Source organism: Squalius cephalus (genome assembly GCF_949319135.1).
Source record: "Squalius cephalus genome assembly, chromosome: 3".
In the NCBI taxonomy this organism is placed as follows: Eukaryota; Metazoa; Chordata; class Actinopteri; order Cypriniformes; family Leuciscidae; genus Squalius; species Squalius cephalus.
The window spans coordinates 29,767,437-29,781,918 of record NC_137124.1 but is presented as its reverse complement, the minus strand read 5'-3'; positions in this window follow the sequence as shown (position 1 = coordinate 29,781,918).

Genomic DNA, 14,482 nt, shown 5'->3' with positions numbered 1-14,482 from the left:
CTGTAATTGGAATGTTCCATGAGTCACTTAGCAAAGGTGAGCTCACTGTGCAAGAGAACATCTATGTGGTTAAAGATCTCCATACAGCACTTCTAGGTCGGCCAGCAATTTTAAAGCTCAATTTGGTAGCTCAGCTCGACAGTGTGGATGCAGACATGCTCAAAAGAATGTACCCAAAGCTGTGTCAAGACCTAGGTATGGTACGCCAGCCCTACATCATTAAGCTCAAACCAAATGTGACTCCATTTTCCCTGTCAACCCCTAGGAGAGTTCCACTTCCTTTGCTGGGAAAAGTTAAGGAGGAATTAGATCATAGTCATAACAAAGGTTGAGGAGCGACCAATTGGTGTTCAGGCATGGTACCTGTACCCAAGAAGAACGGGACAGTGCGTATCTGTGTTGACCTCACCAAATTAAATGAGGCTGTATGTAGGGCGAAGTACATTTTGCCTTCTGTAGAGCAGACTCTCGGACTGCTGGGTGGGGCCAAGATCTTCAGTAAATTGGACGCAAACATGGGGTTCTGGCAGATTCCACCCTCGGACCAATCAGCCAAATGCACACCATTTATAACCCCATTCGGAAGATTTTTTTTTTCAATAGGCTGCCATTCGGCATTGCTTCGGCACCGGAGAATTTTCAGAGACGCATGTCCATGGTCATAGAAGGACTGTCTGGTGTAGTGTGCCATATGGACGATGTGCTTATCTGCAGCAAGTCTCAGCCTCAGCATGATGAGAGACTACACAGAGTGCTAACTAGAACTAACTCTTGGGCAGACGGGAGGTCAAGTTTCTGGGTTATATAGTTTCAGAAAGCGGGGTGAGACCTGATCTAGACAAGACTAGAGCGGTGCTGGAGATGAAAGAGCCATCCAACATCAGTGAAGTTCACAGCTTCCTCGGAATGGTAAACCAATTAGTTAAATTCATTCTATGTCTTGCAGAGAAGGAAAGGGCGTTGAGGGACCTTCTTTCAAAAAGAAACCACTGGTGTTGGGGTGGAGCTCAGCAAAAGGCCTTCAACGAACTCAAACATGAGCTTTCATCCCCACCTGTACTAGCTTTGTATAACCCGAACCAAGAACTGAAACTGTCTGCTGATGCATCATCATACGGACTTGGTGCGGTTCTTCTACAGAAAAAGGAGGAGCAGTGGAAGCCGGTTGCATATGCGTCATGTTCACTTACCCCCACAGAGCAACGATATGCCCAGGTGGAAAAGGAGGCTTTGGACTTGACCTGGGGATGTGAAAGGTTCAAAGACTTCCTCATAGGATATCACTTCCATCTGGAGACATGATGAAAATTCACAACTAAAATTCACTTCGCACGGACCGACGTCACTCGCAGTAACACGTTTATGCAGGCTACAAATGGACACTTCATAAGATATCACAGCTGGATTTGATTAAATCTGCAAGGTTTGTGAAATTAAATGTTTATTAGATATTCAGAGATTTGTTTAAATTATGTAACTATACGCTTTGCTGAATGTCGACGGTAAATGATAAAGTATTTTAGCCTGATTGTTTGCCTTTTGTGTTACAAATAATATAAAAGCAACGCTTTACTTTTTTTCACATAACATTTACTTTCTTTGTTTACCAGTTCTGTTTAACAAAGTATTAGATATCACTGACAGAGATCATAAACTAATGAAGACGGAGAATGTGAGTGAGCGCTGTCAAAATAAAAGTCCATCACCAAAGTTCAAAAGTTCCAACACATCGGCCAATCAGAAAAACTGATCGGCCGATGCCGATATTTTAAAAATGCCAAATATCGGCTGATATATCGGCCTTGGCGATATATCGGTCGACCAGTAGTACTGTGGTAGCATCTCATTCAGCACCTCATTCATACCTGGAAAGCCCTCAAGGCACCATCAGAAGGAACAGACGTCATCTTGTTCCTATGTCAGACACCAAACCATGTGCTGAAATTTTCCCAAAAACTGTTGATCAAATGGAGGAGGGGGTGCACTGCCCAGAACCTTTAAAAGGCTAAACAGTCAAAACTCCCATGTTATACAAAACACGATCAGGAAAGACAGTGATCCAACCAAAGAGACTGGACTTGTAAGTTACAGGAGAGTTAATGTGGGGTTTCACATACAGGAGTTAAAAATAAGAAAAGCAATGGAGTTACTAGATGAACATGGGACAATTGTTAAAGCAGTGTTTTTTTGTTTTTTTAAAAAGAAGAAAAAAACACTAGTTTGGTTATTGTTTAATGTGGATATGCTTGGTTTAAGTTCAAAAGTAATTTTGAAGTTTAATGAATGGTTTTGCCATTGGCTTTCTGTTTTAAGAGTTCTTAGAAGGGGAGATGTGGAGTGATTGTGTTTATTATGGGCCTCTTTAAGAGAGAAGGGCTGGGCGGAGTCAAGGGATGACAGGGGAGACCAGAGGACAGAAAGTTCAGTCAATAAAAAGGAATGACAAGTGAGTTAACACATTCAATGGGTCTGATCTCTTTTGTTTAATAACACGACATGGTGCTCCTTGTGTTTACTAGATGCTTTAAGAAATAACAACCAGTTGATGTTGAGTCATGTCTGGAGTCAGGTCTTGTAGTTGCTTGAGGTGTAACCATACTTAAGGATTAATACTTCAAAATAAGTTATTTCCTTGGAGGAATAGTCAGGTTGGTGAGAAGAACTCATAATCTAGTGCAGACCACCTAAGGTCAGCTACACACGGATCAGGAAGCAGCACAATTATAATATCACACACAATGACATTTGGATTTAAAAAAAAATGTTCAACACCTCTAGCCTTGGTTTAAAAAGAGGATTAAAAAAATATAAACTACATCGTAATAATAAAGAGAGGCTTATGGAAGTAAAATAATGTAAAATGTTTTTGAAACAAAAAGCCTGTTGAATTGCACTACTTGAAAAAAAATAGGCATTGCATTAACCATGCTTGCATTTTAATGCATTGTATTTTTAGGGCTTGCATTTTTATGGGCTGAAATTCAACATGGTTGAATATTTAAGCTGTGAATATTTCAATTAAAAACATTTCAAACACATTTTCATTATTAAAAATTCAATAATCCATATTCACCTTTCATATTTCACTTACAAAATATTCAAACTGTTTAAAAATACAACCTTTAATATTCAACAGGCAATTTTCGGTCCATTTTATTTCGCTTTGCAAATTCGCTTCCACAAATTCAGTGGTTCAAATTCGACAGTAAATTCAAAGGAACTGCAGGAAAAGCAGTAGATTACCGAGCATACTCTTCATCTGCTGTTAGTCGACATCACCAGCAGGGGGTGCAAAAGCGCGTGTTGTTGAAGACCAGCAACAGTTAGAGCAAGCCATTCATTCATAAAACTCATTTACAGCAATGTAAGTGTATTTGTGATTATTATGACGGCGGTTTTATGTTAAATTCAGTGTCTTCACGGTTACTTTCCCTGTGTAGCCTACATGCATAATTTCTCTACCGTGAACAAGATTATAATGTTATTCCCCGATGCGGATATACAGATCCAATGTTACATTTTTGAGGTTGACGTATATTTATCTTGGTTGTTTAGTGGCCTTAACTTTATATTGTGGCGATGTGCTGCATGCAAGCTATTAGAGTTTCCCTCAATATTTCAGGATTCCCCTGCTGGACGTATAAAACGCTTAACGTAGCTTAATGGACTAATTACAGTGATATAAAAGACCAAACTCGCAGGCAAGCAGATGGACTCATATGGCCCCTAAATGTGCGAATGTCCAATGTCAAGCCAATTTTACATTTATTAGGCTACATTTAGTCATTTATTTAGCAGACGCTTTTATCCAAAGCGATTTACAGTTAAACTAACAATAGGAAGACAACAATATGCAAGTGCTATGACTCTTCCCAGTTTAAGCTAATGCAATACACGTAGGCATAGCCTACTATACTATACTATACTATATACAGTGCCCTCCACAATTAATGGCACCCCTGGTAAATATGATCAAAACTGGCTGTAAAAAATAAATCTGCATCGTTTATCCTTTTGATCTTTCATTCAAAAAAATTGCAAAATTCTAACCTTTCATTTAAGTAAAAGAATTGAATGTGGGGGGGAAATCACATTATGAAATAAATGTTTTTCTCCAAAACACGTTGGCCACAATTATTGGCACCCTTTTATTAAATACTTTTTGCAATCTCCTTTTGACAAGATAACAGTCTTCTCCTATAATGCCTGATGAGTTTGGAGAACACCTGACAAGAGATCAGAGACCATTCCTCCATATAGAATCTCTCCAGATCCTTCAGATTCCCAGATCCATGTTTGTGCTTCTTCTCTTCAGTTCAGCCCACTCATCAGGTCAGGGAACTGGGACGGTCATGGCAGAAGCTTCATTTTGTGCTCCGCAACAAATTTTTGTGTTGATTTTGATGTTTGTTTTGGATCGTTGTCCTGATGGAAGATCCAACCACGGCCCATTATAAGATTTCTAGCAGAAGGCATCAGGTTTTGATTTTTTATCTGTTGATATTTGATAGAATCCACGATGCCATGTATCTGAACAAGAAGTCCAGGACCTCCAGCAGAAAAATATGCCCACAACATTAAAGATCCAACGGTATATTAAATTGTACACATGGGGTACTTTTTATCCCATCTAGTGTGTTTGCTGCCAAAAAGCTATTTTTTTAGTCTCATCTGACCACAGAACCCTGTGCCGTTTGAAGTTCCAGTCATGTCTGACAATTAAATTTGCTGGAGTTTGTTTCTGGAGGAGCGAGGAGGATTTTTCTTGAAACCCTCCCAAACAACATGTGGGGATGTAGGTGTTTTTTTTTTTTTTTTTTGGCTTTCTGACCCCAAGACTCAACTAATCTCTGCAATTCTCCATCTGTGATCCTTGAAGAGTCTTTGGCCACTCAAACTTTCATCCTCGCCGTGCATTAAGACAGTATAGACACACGTCCTCTTCCTTGCAGATTCGTAACATCTTTAGTTGATTGGAACTTCTTAATTATTGCCCTGATGGTCAAAATGGGGATTTTCAATTCTTTAGCTATTGTCTTACAGCCACTTTCTATTTTGTGATGGTCAACAATCTTTTGCTATATCAGAACTATATTCTGTGGTTTTACTCATTGTGATGGATGATTAAGCGGATTTGGCCTTTGTGTTTCCTCATATTTAAACTCCTGTGAAACACAAAGTCATAGCTGGACAGTTTCATGTTCCTAGTCACCCTGGTGTACTAAAAAAAAGGTAAATATTAATGGGAATATACTTCAGAGATATTTTACTCGTAAAAAATTCTAGGGGTGCCAATAATTGTGGCCAACATGTTTTGGAGAAAAACATTTATTTCATAATGTGATTTCCCCCCACTTTCAATTCTTTTACTTCAATGAAAGGTTAGAATTTTGCACATTTTTTGAATGAAAGATCAAAAGGATAAACGATGCAGATTTATTTTTTACAGCCAGTTTTGATCATATTTACCAGGGGTGCCATTAATTGTGGAGGGCACTGTATATATATATATATATATATATATATATATATATATATATATAGAGAGAGAGAGAGAGAGAGAGAGAGAGAGAGAGAGAGAGAGAGAGAGAGAGAGAGAGAAAAAAGAGAAGAGAAAGTGTTAGTATTGATCAAGTGTTGATTTTATGCCAGTATATCACGAAACGCTCTGCATGAAACTTTGCGCGTTACGTTCATATTCTTAGTCCATCTAGCCTATATAGTAGCCTACAGCCTACATCCCCAATAAGGAGCGAGTTTGGTCTTTCATATCACTGTATTAGTCCATAAGCTACGTTAAGCATTTTGTCCTGACGGAAGGGGAATCCTTGAGTATGAGGTATTGAGGGAAACCGATTATAATCCCGTTCATAGAGAAAGCTGATGACATGTAGGCTACACAGGGAAAGTAACAATAAAGTTATTGAATGAAACATAAACACAGCTTTTGTGTCTTTATCATCTTTTCCGCATATATACTGACACAGATAATCATTTTCATTTTATGAATGAATGGCTTGCTCTAACTGTTGCTGGTCTTCGTCAACAACACACGCTTTTGCACCCCCTGCTGGTGAGGTCGACAGCAGATTGAGAGTATGCTCGGTAATCTACTGCTTTTCCTGCAGTTCCTTTGAATTTACTGTCGAATTTGAACCACTGAATTTGTGGAAGCGAATTTGCAAAGCGAAATAAAATGGACCGAAAATTGCCTGTTGAATATTATAGGTTGTATTTTTAAACAGTTTGAATATTTTGTAAGTGAAATATGAAAGGTGAATATGGATTATTGAATTTTTAATAATGAAAATGTGTTTGAAATGTTTTTAATTGAAATATTCACATCTTAAATATTCAACCATGTTGAATTTCAGCCCATAAAAATGCAAGCCCTAAAAATACAATGCATTAAAATGCAAGCATGGTTAATGCAATGCCTATTTTTTTTCAAGTAGTGCAATTCAACAGGCTTTTTGTTTCAAAAACATTTGACATTATTTTACTTCCATAGAGGCTTATTTAAAAATCTATACCCAACATTTTAAAGACCTATACATTTACATTAGCTGTGTGGATATACACACACACACACACACACACACACACACACACACACACACACACACACACACACACATACATACATACATAAATCATACAATGCATATTGTATACTAAGTTTGGGTTTTGATTCACACACACCAAAATAACTATTGTTTTTTAATAATAATAAATATAATAATAATAAATATAATACAACAACTTATTATGTAACATATTGTTATAATCATCAAATAAATCTATTAGCATTTGGTCACAATTTATTTTGTGATTTCACTTTATTAACTTGAACCTGTATACTGCACTATTCCCATTAGTTAGTACAATAGCTAACATGAATTAAAATAATTTAACAGTATTTATGGTAGTATTTAGCAATAAGGTCCCATAAGTTAGCTTTGAGTTAATGCATTACTTAACATTAACTAACAATGAGCAAATATTTTTTTTACAATATTTATTAATGTTAGTTAATAAAAATACAACTGTTCATAGTTAGTTCATGTTGACTCAGGTATAAATATATATATATATATATATATATATATATATATATTTTTTTTTTTTTTTTTTTTTTTTTTTTTTTTGTTCAAAATGAACAAAAGTTACATAGTGTACCTTTAATAATGGCCAAAAAAGTGAGCTTCAACACAAAAGTTTACATTCTGGTCAGGTGTGTGTCAAAGTGAGCAGTTTAACAATTCTCATTCTAGCCGATTTTCCTTTGAGAGGATTCTTTTTCCTCTTTCTCAAAGCTCAGTTTGAAAAAAAAAAAAAAAAGAGCTTTGGTGTAAGCTCACAGGCCACTAGGGAGTGATTCCCAACTGACACTCAAAAAAGAACAACTTCAAGGGCCCACGATGCCAGAGTGCATTGTGTAAAGGAAAAATACAGTGATTAAAAGTGAAATGTTTGTTTGAAGTTGATGTTATTTTCGAAAAACCTTTCTTAAGAGGATTTTGAAAAGAAACTGATGGAAAGTTGAGTGAGAAAAGGAATGGAATTACTTCCCACATTTATAGTACAATGTTTCCCTAAGCTACCATCCCACAGGTTTGGGCCTTAAAGGTCTCAGGATGTATTCAAACCTCATCAGTGGCTTACAGCTAACTTCAAAACCCTAATTAACCTAGATATAATGCTGTGCCAAGAACAATGTGCAAAGTAAATCATACTGTAGATACACAGATGAGATACATGAATATTGAATAACTCCTTAACAGAAGCATTTTAAAATATTCATGCTGCAACTAAAAAAAAACTTATCGCTATAGCATTCCTGCTATATCCATAAAGTCAACAGAACAAATGCATGTGCATTATTTACTAGAATGTTAACAAAAATCCAGAAAAACATTCTGAGAACAGTTTTATTTTTATTTCAAAGTAGTATCCATTTCAGAGCAAAATGAAAATGCCTTTAATGGTCAGACTATGCTAAATGAAACCTCTCCAGAGGGGGAGCATTGTAACAGATGTACATTAATATGCACCCTCCAGACCAGGCTCCTGGACTGCCTGAGCCTGGTCAGAGCTACATCTGGACCAGGTCACTACCATCTCAGCCCCGAAGCTCATTATGGGAAATTACCAAGAGAGCACCAACAGCAGAAGCATGAAGAGGTCAGTCTAGTTGACACTGTCAAGCAATAAGAAGGGCTGATTCACGCAGAAACTGTCAGATTTACCCAAGACATGTACTCAAGAGTCTCCCCACAGCAGATTCACCTTACATGAGAGCTTGATGTAACTGAGATAAAGAAAGTATATGGGAGCCATTTAAATGATCAGCCTCTGGCAAGCTATAATACTTAGTATTAAACGTACAGTAGCCTATGTAATTTTTTTTCGCCGCTAAGGGTCGCTAACCTCTTACAATAACAAAGGTGTAGTTTGATGACGCAACATTTGCTAAGAATTATGGATCTTGTCGTCAACGTCAAGCCGACCGATCTAATAATGTTTATGGATGACTGAATACATCGATGTTTTTATCATGACTGTGATATGAAGCAGTTCGGGATTGCTAAGAGACAGCTATCAGCTCCACACGCGACGCGAGTCCCGTAGATATAAAAGGAATATGGACATTTCATTCTACCGAACTACACGCGAGTGCAGAATTACAACTCACAGGTCAGTTTATTAGACAAATTAAACTTGTGAGGTAACGCAGCGCTGTTTCACCTGGTCTAACATTACACTATCACACTAAACTGCATTTGAATGTGTTGAAAGTGATGTGTTGAAAGTGTGATATTGATTCTTGTTTTAGTTCTCATTTTTTATCCAAAGTCTGCTTGCCATGGTCCATAATGTTTGAACGAAACAACAACAGCGTGCAAATAGACATTGTGAACTACATTGTCCACGTCTGTCGCCTTGGTTACTATCAGAGGGCTCTGGTTACCATGGCAGTATGAGCGGAAACCAGGGACAACGCGGACATGACGCCATTGACTGCGACAAAACGGAAATAAAGAAACGTGCCGTGTCTTCGAATTAAATTAAAATTTCTCCTGGTTTGAAAGTTGTTGGAAACAGTCGGGATAATGTAAGTACACAACTAAAAAAATATATATAACATAGATATAGTAATTTTAGCTATTTTTAAAGCAAACAAGTTACATATTGTGCCTTTAAACTAATCAAAAAGGTCCATTCATGAGGAAATATGACCCAAAAACATGATCCATTCATTTTCTGGCAGTAACTTTTGTTGGATTCTGCTCTGCCATATTGTATTTTAAGAAAAGCCTGGTTGTTTCGCAGAGACATTCTTACCTATAATTCATGGATAATGAGAGATTTAAAGGCTCATCTTTCAAACATGATAGCTATACAGGATCCGAGACACCTTCATGATCCCTCTCATTGGAAAGCCCTTACAACAGTCCACTCGTTATTCTTCAGCAATTACGAATTCCTTTGACGGCATGACTTTGCATAAATAACAGCTAATTGAATATAAATAGGATGTGATGGTATTTGATTATCTGTTTTTCATTTTCTGGAAAGATTATGCAAATCGACTCATCTGCATATCTCCATACACGAAAAAAATAAAATGAAATATCGGACTAGATTATTCTTTGCCAGCATTACAGGCAAACTTCTTTAATCTTATGAATTTGGGATTAGTTTCACATTTTGGTGTGATGCTCTAATTTGGCAAGATGAAGGAGGTCATTGAGACACTGGGAGCTTTTGTTTGCTTCAGCAGGTGAAGACAATAGACCTAATAGAGTTTAAACTGGCTTTGTTGTTTTTCTTAAAGCTTGACTGAATCGTGGAATTTGCCACAACTGCTCATTGTTGCCGGGCAGATACGGCGGGGCACGGCTGTGTGCAGACGAAGAGTTTTATTGCGGCATGGTCTGTTTGGAGTAAATGGAAAAAATGAAAAGCCTATTACAGGAGTAGATGGTGAATTACAGTTCTGTCTGGCACCTAAACCCCGCCTTTAGCTCCCTTGCCAATTTACTGTATGATGCAATTTCACCACATGTGTCCAGCCTTTGGTGTCTTGTTGATGAATACACTTAAACAGGAGCAGAAATAAAAAGCCTTTTCAATGCCTGGATGGAGTGTAACGTGTCAGGTGAAATCTTCTGAATATTTGGGCATACCCTTCACAGTCTAGCTGCAAGGTTTTATAATCAAATTTAAAGGTTTTAAGACTTGCACAAATACAACTAATATTGAATCACATGAATGGCCTAGGTAACAAGTTTGCAGGTATGATATTAAACACCATATTGTCATAATTCATTATCAGTAGATCATAAGCAATCGCATGGTATAGCGATATTCACTGATTGCTCCGAAACTGTGAGTCTGTAGAAAGATTTTGCAAAGCCATTTTTATATTGCAATGTGCAGCACTTACATTCATTTAATTTAAAGGGTTAGTTCACCCAAAAATATTTTTTAATGAAATCCGATGGCTCAGGGGGCGGCTCCATTGATAGCTATTTAATTAACACTTCGAAGGCCCAGAAAGTTAGGAAAGACATCATTAAAATAGTCCATGTGACGACAATACTTTGTGTGCCAAAAAAAAAAAAAAAAAAAAAAAACTTTATTCAACAATTTCTTCTCTTCCGTATCAGTCTCCAACGCGCGTTCACGAGAGCACCACGACGCATGCGTGTGATACATGTATCGTCTGAACTATCCAAACGTTCAAGATGTAGCAATATCACAATCAATGCAGCACACACCCTCCTGTTCAGTAAGCATCACTTGACACTGATGCCATCTACACCACCAGCTCTCCATTGCTCTCTGTTGTGTTGCAGCGTCTTCAATCTCTTTTAGTTCGTTCTCTACATATTCTGGTTCGAATAAGTAAGGTTGTGCAAAAAAATGCAATTCATCCTCTGTGTCGAAATCTGCAGACATAGTTATGAACTGTTTTAATGTTGAGCATGCATCTTCCTCTGCTTGTAAACACAGCCCTGCGTTTCCTGGACATACGTCAGAACGCCAGCTCCTGCGTCATCACCACGTGTGTGCTGCATCGATTGTGATTTGTCACGATGATGAGACGACACATGTATCACACGCATGCGTCGTGGTGCTCTCATGAACGCGCATTTTTTTGGCACACAAGAAGTATTGTCGTCACTTCATAAAATTAAGGTTGAACCACTGTAGTCACATGGACTATTTTAACAACGTATTTCCTACCTTTCTGGTCCTTCAAAGTGCTAATTAAATAGCTGTCAATAGAGCACCCCCTGAGCCATCGGATTTCATCAAAAATATCTAAATTTGTGTTCCGAAGATGAACAAAGGTCTTACTGGGTTTGAAACGACATGAGGGTGAGTAATTAATGACAGAATTTTCTTTTTTGGGTGAAGAATCCCTTTAACCATTTTAATAGTCACATTAAGCAATATAATTTCCTGCTTTTCCGTCCCTCATGAAACAACAAATAAGACTTTTATTATACAATTTAAGATATTTATGAATTTTTATGAACTTAAATTTCATAAAAGGCATACTCTCGGGACCTTATGTGAATTCTTGTAACAAAATAGATGATCTCCTGGCACGACATGTGCATTAGAGCTAAAATTAGCATCGAGCTACATAACACGATTTAAAAGATTAATATAACTCAAAACTCACTTTAAACCACCACAGTGTGTTTGTAATAACTTCCAACTGTGATTTAATATGGATTTTTGGTCATATAATGTTGTTGAAATGTTAAATTGAGCCTTTTATATGGAGTTAAGCGCTATACCTGCGTAGCATGTATAATGTAAACATTCCTAATGCATATGAAAATACCCCAAATCGCATAAAAATCAGACACAAACCATATACTATCGTAATCGTGTATTTATTCTCTTCATTTTTGATGTGAAGAAACGTTTATTTGGCTTTGTTTTCACGGAGCGCAGAACAAGGAAGTGTACAGGACAGCGTCATGCAGAAGGGCAGGAATTATGGTCACGTTTGACCATAAAATACAGATTGTAAAAAATACAGATTGATTATTTTGCATCCCTGACATAAATTAAGAAATGAATGTCACTGCAACCGTTTATCATAAACAGTGGTCAAAAATCAAAGCTGGAGTCTTTAATCTTTCTAATGATACTCAGTTTGTCCACATCAAGTAATAGTGTGATGTTTTAAAGTGCAGTGAATGTTGAACAACAATAATCTGTGGCCGTCGGGTGAAAGGTTAAAGGGTTAGTTCACAATAAAATTAAAATTGTCATTAATTATTCACCCTCGTGTAATTTCCTCAACTTTTGTTCATCTTTGGAACACAAATGAAGATCTTTTTAAAGAATTCTGAGAGCTTTCTGTCTCTCCATTGACAGCTACGCAACTACCATTTTCAAGGCCCAGAAAGGTAGTAATGACATTGGTAAATTATATTGTGTGCGCAAACAAAGCACTCGCGCCGCTTCATAAAATTGAGGTTAAACCACTGGAGTCACATGGGTTACTTTAATAATGTCTTTACTACCTTTCTGGGCCTTGAAAATTAAGAGTTTCTGACAAACCAAAAATAAATATTTTCTCCAATTGAAATAAATGTTATGTCCAAAAAAAGTTGATTAAATCTTTAAACAAGTATAAATGATGATTGCTATATTTAAGGTAAATACTAAAGAAGACCCAAGGTGTTGTTCCAAAGAAAGCTCATTCTCAGATCAATCTGGAAGGATTATGTACAGAGCTACTTCAGAAGCAGTTTTTGATTAGATTCTGCTGTGAAAAGTCCTGTTTTCGATTTTTATTAAGATACGTTTTGTCAGGCATAACATTGATCACATAAAATGAGGCTAAGCTGATGCAGAGATTGCCAAGTAATAGTGAATTAGAAAGTGTAGTGGGTGAGAGAAAATATCCATACGTATTTAATGAAGGTGAACTGCTGCAGTTTGAATGTCTATATAAATACCCAGTGCCAAAGGAGAGAACAAAAAAAAAAAAAAAAAGAGGAGAAACCAATTATTCAAAGTTACAAAGAAAAAGAGAGGGTGAATTGTTCTCACAGGTAATCCATAGCATTAACTTATAGAGAATGTGTTAATGTCACATCTAAACAGTGTCACGCTGCAGGTCGCACAATCCAGAGTTCAGTCGGGTCATATTAGATTCCAAAAGCTTCAGCGTGGATGAATGATCAAAGACAACTGAGTTATTTAATCCATATTGTTGCTTGAAGACAAATTAGCTGGTAGTGCAGAGGGGACAGGCGCCTTTGAAATGCTTGAGATTGCATGCATAACCAAGGATCTGTGGCATTTGACATCTACAGAATGGGAAATGAAAGCAGGAGGCATTGCAATCCACCTCTAGATGCTTCACACCAAGGGTGGTGGGAGGGTATGCATGTCTCTCGGAAACATGATTGATTTGGTTCTTAGTGTTAGCCAAGTTGCTGAATATGATTACGGATTGCTGAGGATTCACTCGAACGCTCAAAGACATGGCTCGGGTGCAACCTACACGGGCTGGAAATAAGTGCTAGTGGCTTGTTGACTGATGTGTGGTCCTCCCTTTGCTCTTGTTCATCATTATAATTGGGCACAGTTCAGGCCCTCACATCCTTAGACATTCATTTTGAATTTTAAAAAGCTGTCACTCAAAGCATGGATTTGGGTTTTTATTATTCAAGTCTAGAAAAAAAAAAGAAAAGAAAAAAAGATTCTTCTCTCTTTTAAGCTGATTGATTTGGTAATCTAGTCCACTACAGCATGAAAAATTTTTACTTTAATTTGTATTTTATTTTTAGTCAAATTGAAGAATGTGAGTCTGTGGTGCTCTTAGTCACTAACACAATGACCTTGACCATGTTGTTTCAATCTAAAACTCTTATTTATTTAATTTAAAATATATATTGTCATCACAGACCATAATAACCAGCTTCTTTGGGTTCTAGATTGTCCATATAGTGGTTGGTTACCAGTATAGTTTAGACCAAATCTCTAAATCAGCCACAACAAAAAAGTAGTCTGTGGCATAGAGACAATATGGAGCAAATGCTGCATGTGAGCTCACATATTTATTGCGAGAGCAAATGGGATTTTCTTCCCTCATGTGGAGACCGAATAAGGTCTATTTGCTATTATAATTCACCCCAGACAATCATGTTAAACCAAACTCTTCCCCACTGCCCCAGGTCTATTAAATCCCTCATTCATTATATTAATATGGATATTATTTGGCATTAAGGACAGTACAGAGAGGCATCTGAGAGACGAGCATAACAGTAACCAATCTAAAGAATTGCATGGTTTCAAAAGAGTCTCGGTGCGGCTGCCATGAATCAAATTTTCCTTAAAAGCTGAAAGGTATTTACTGTAACACTCATTGTGTTCTGAGGATTTTTCTTCATCATAAATCCAGAAAATTCACGTGCTTCGCATTCACAAGGGCAAATAGGGT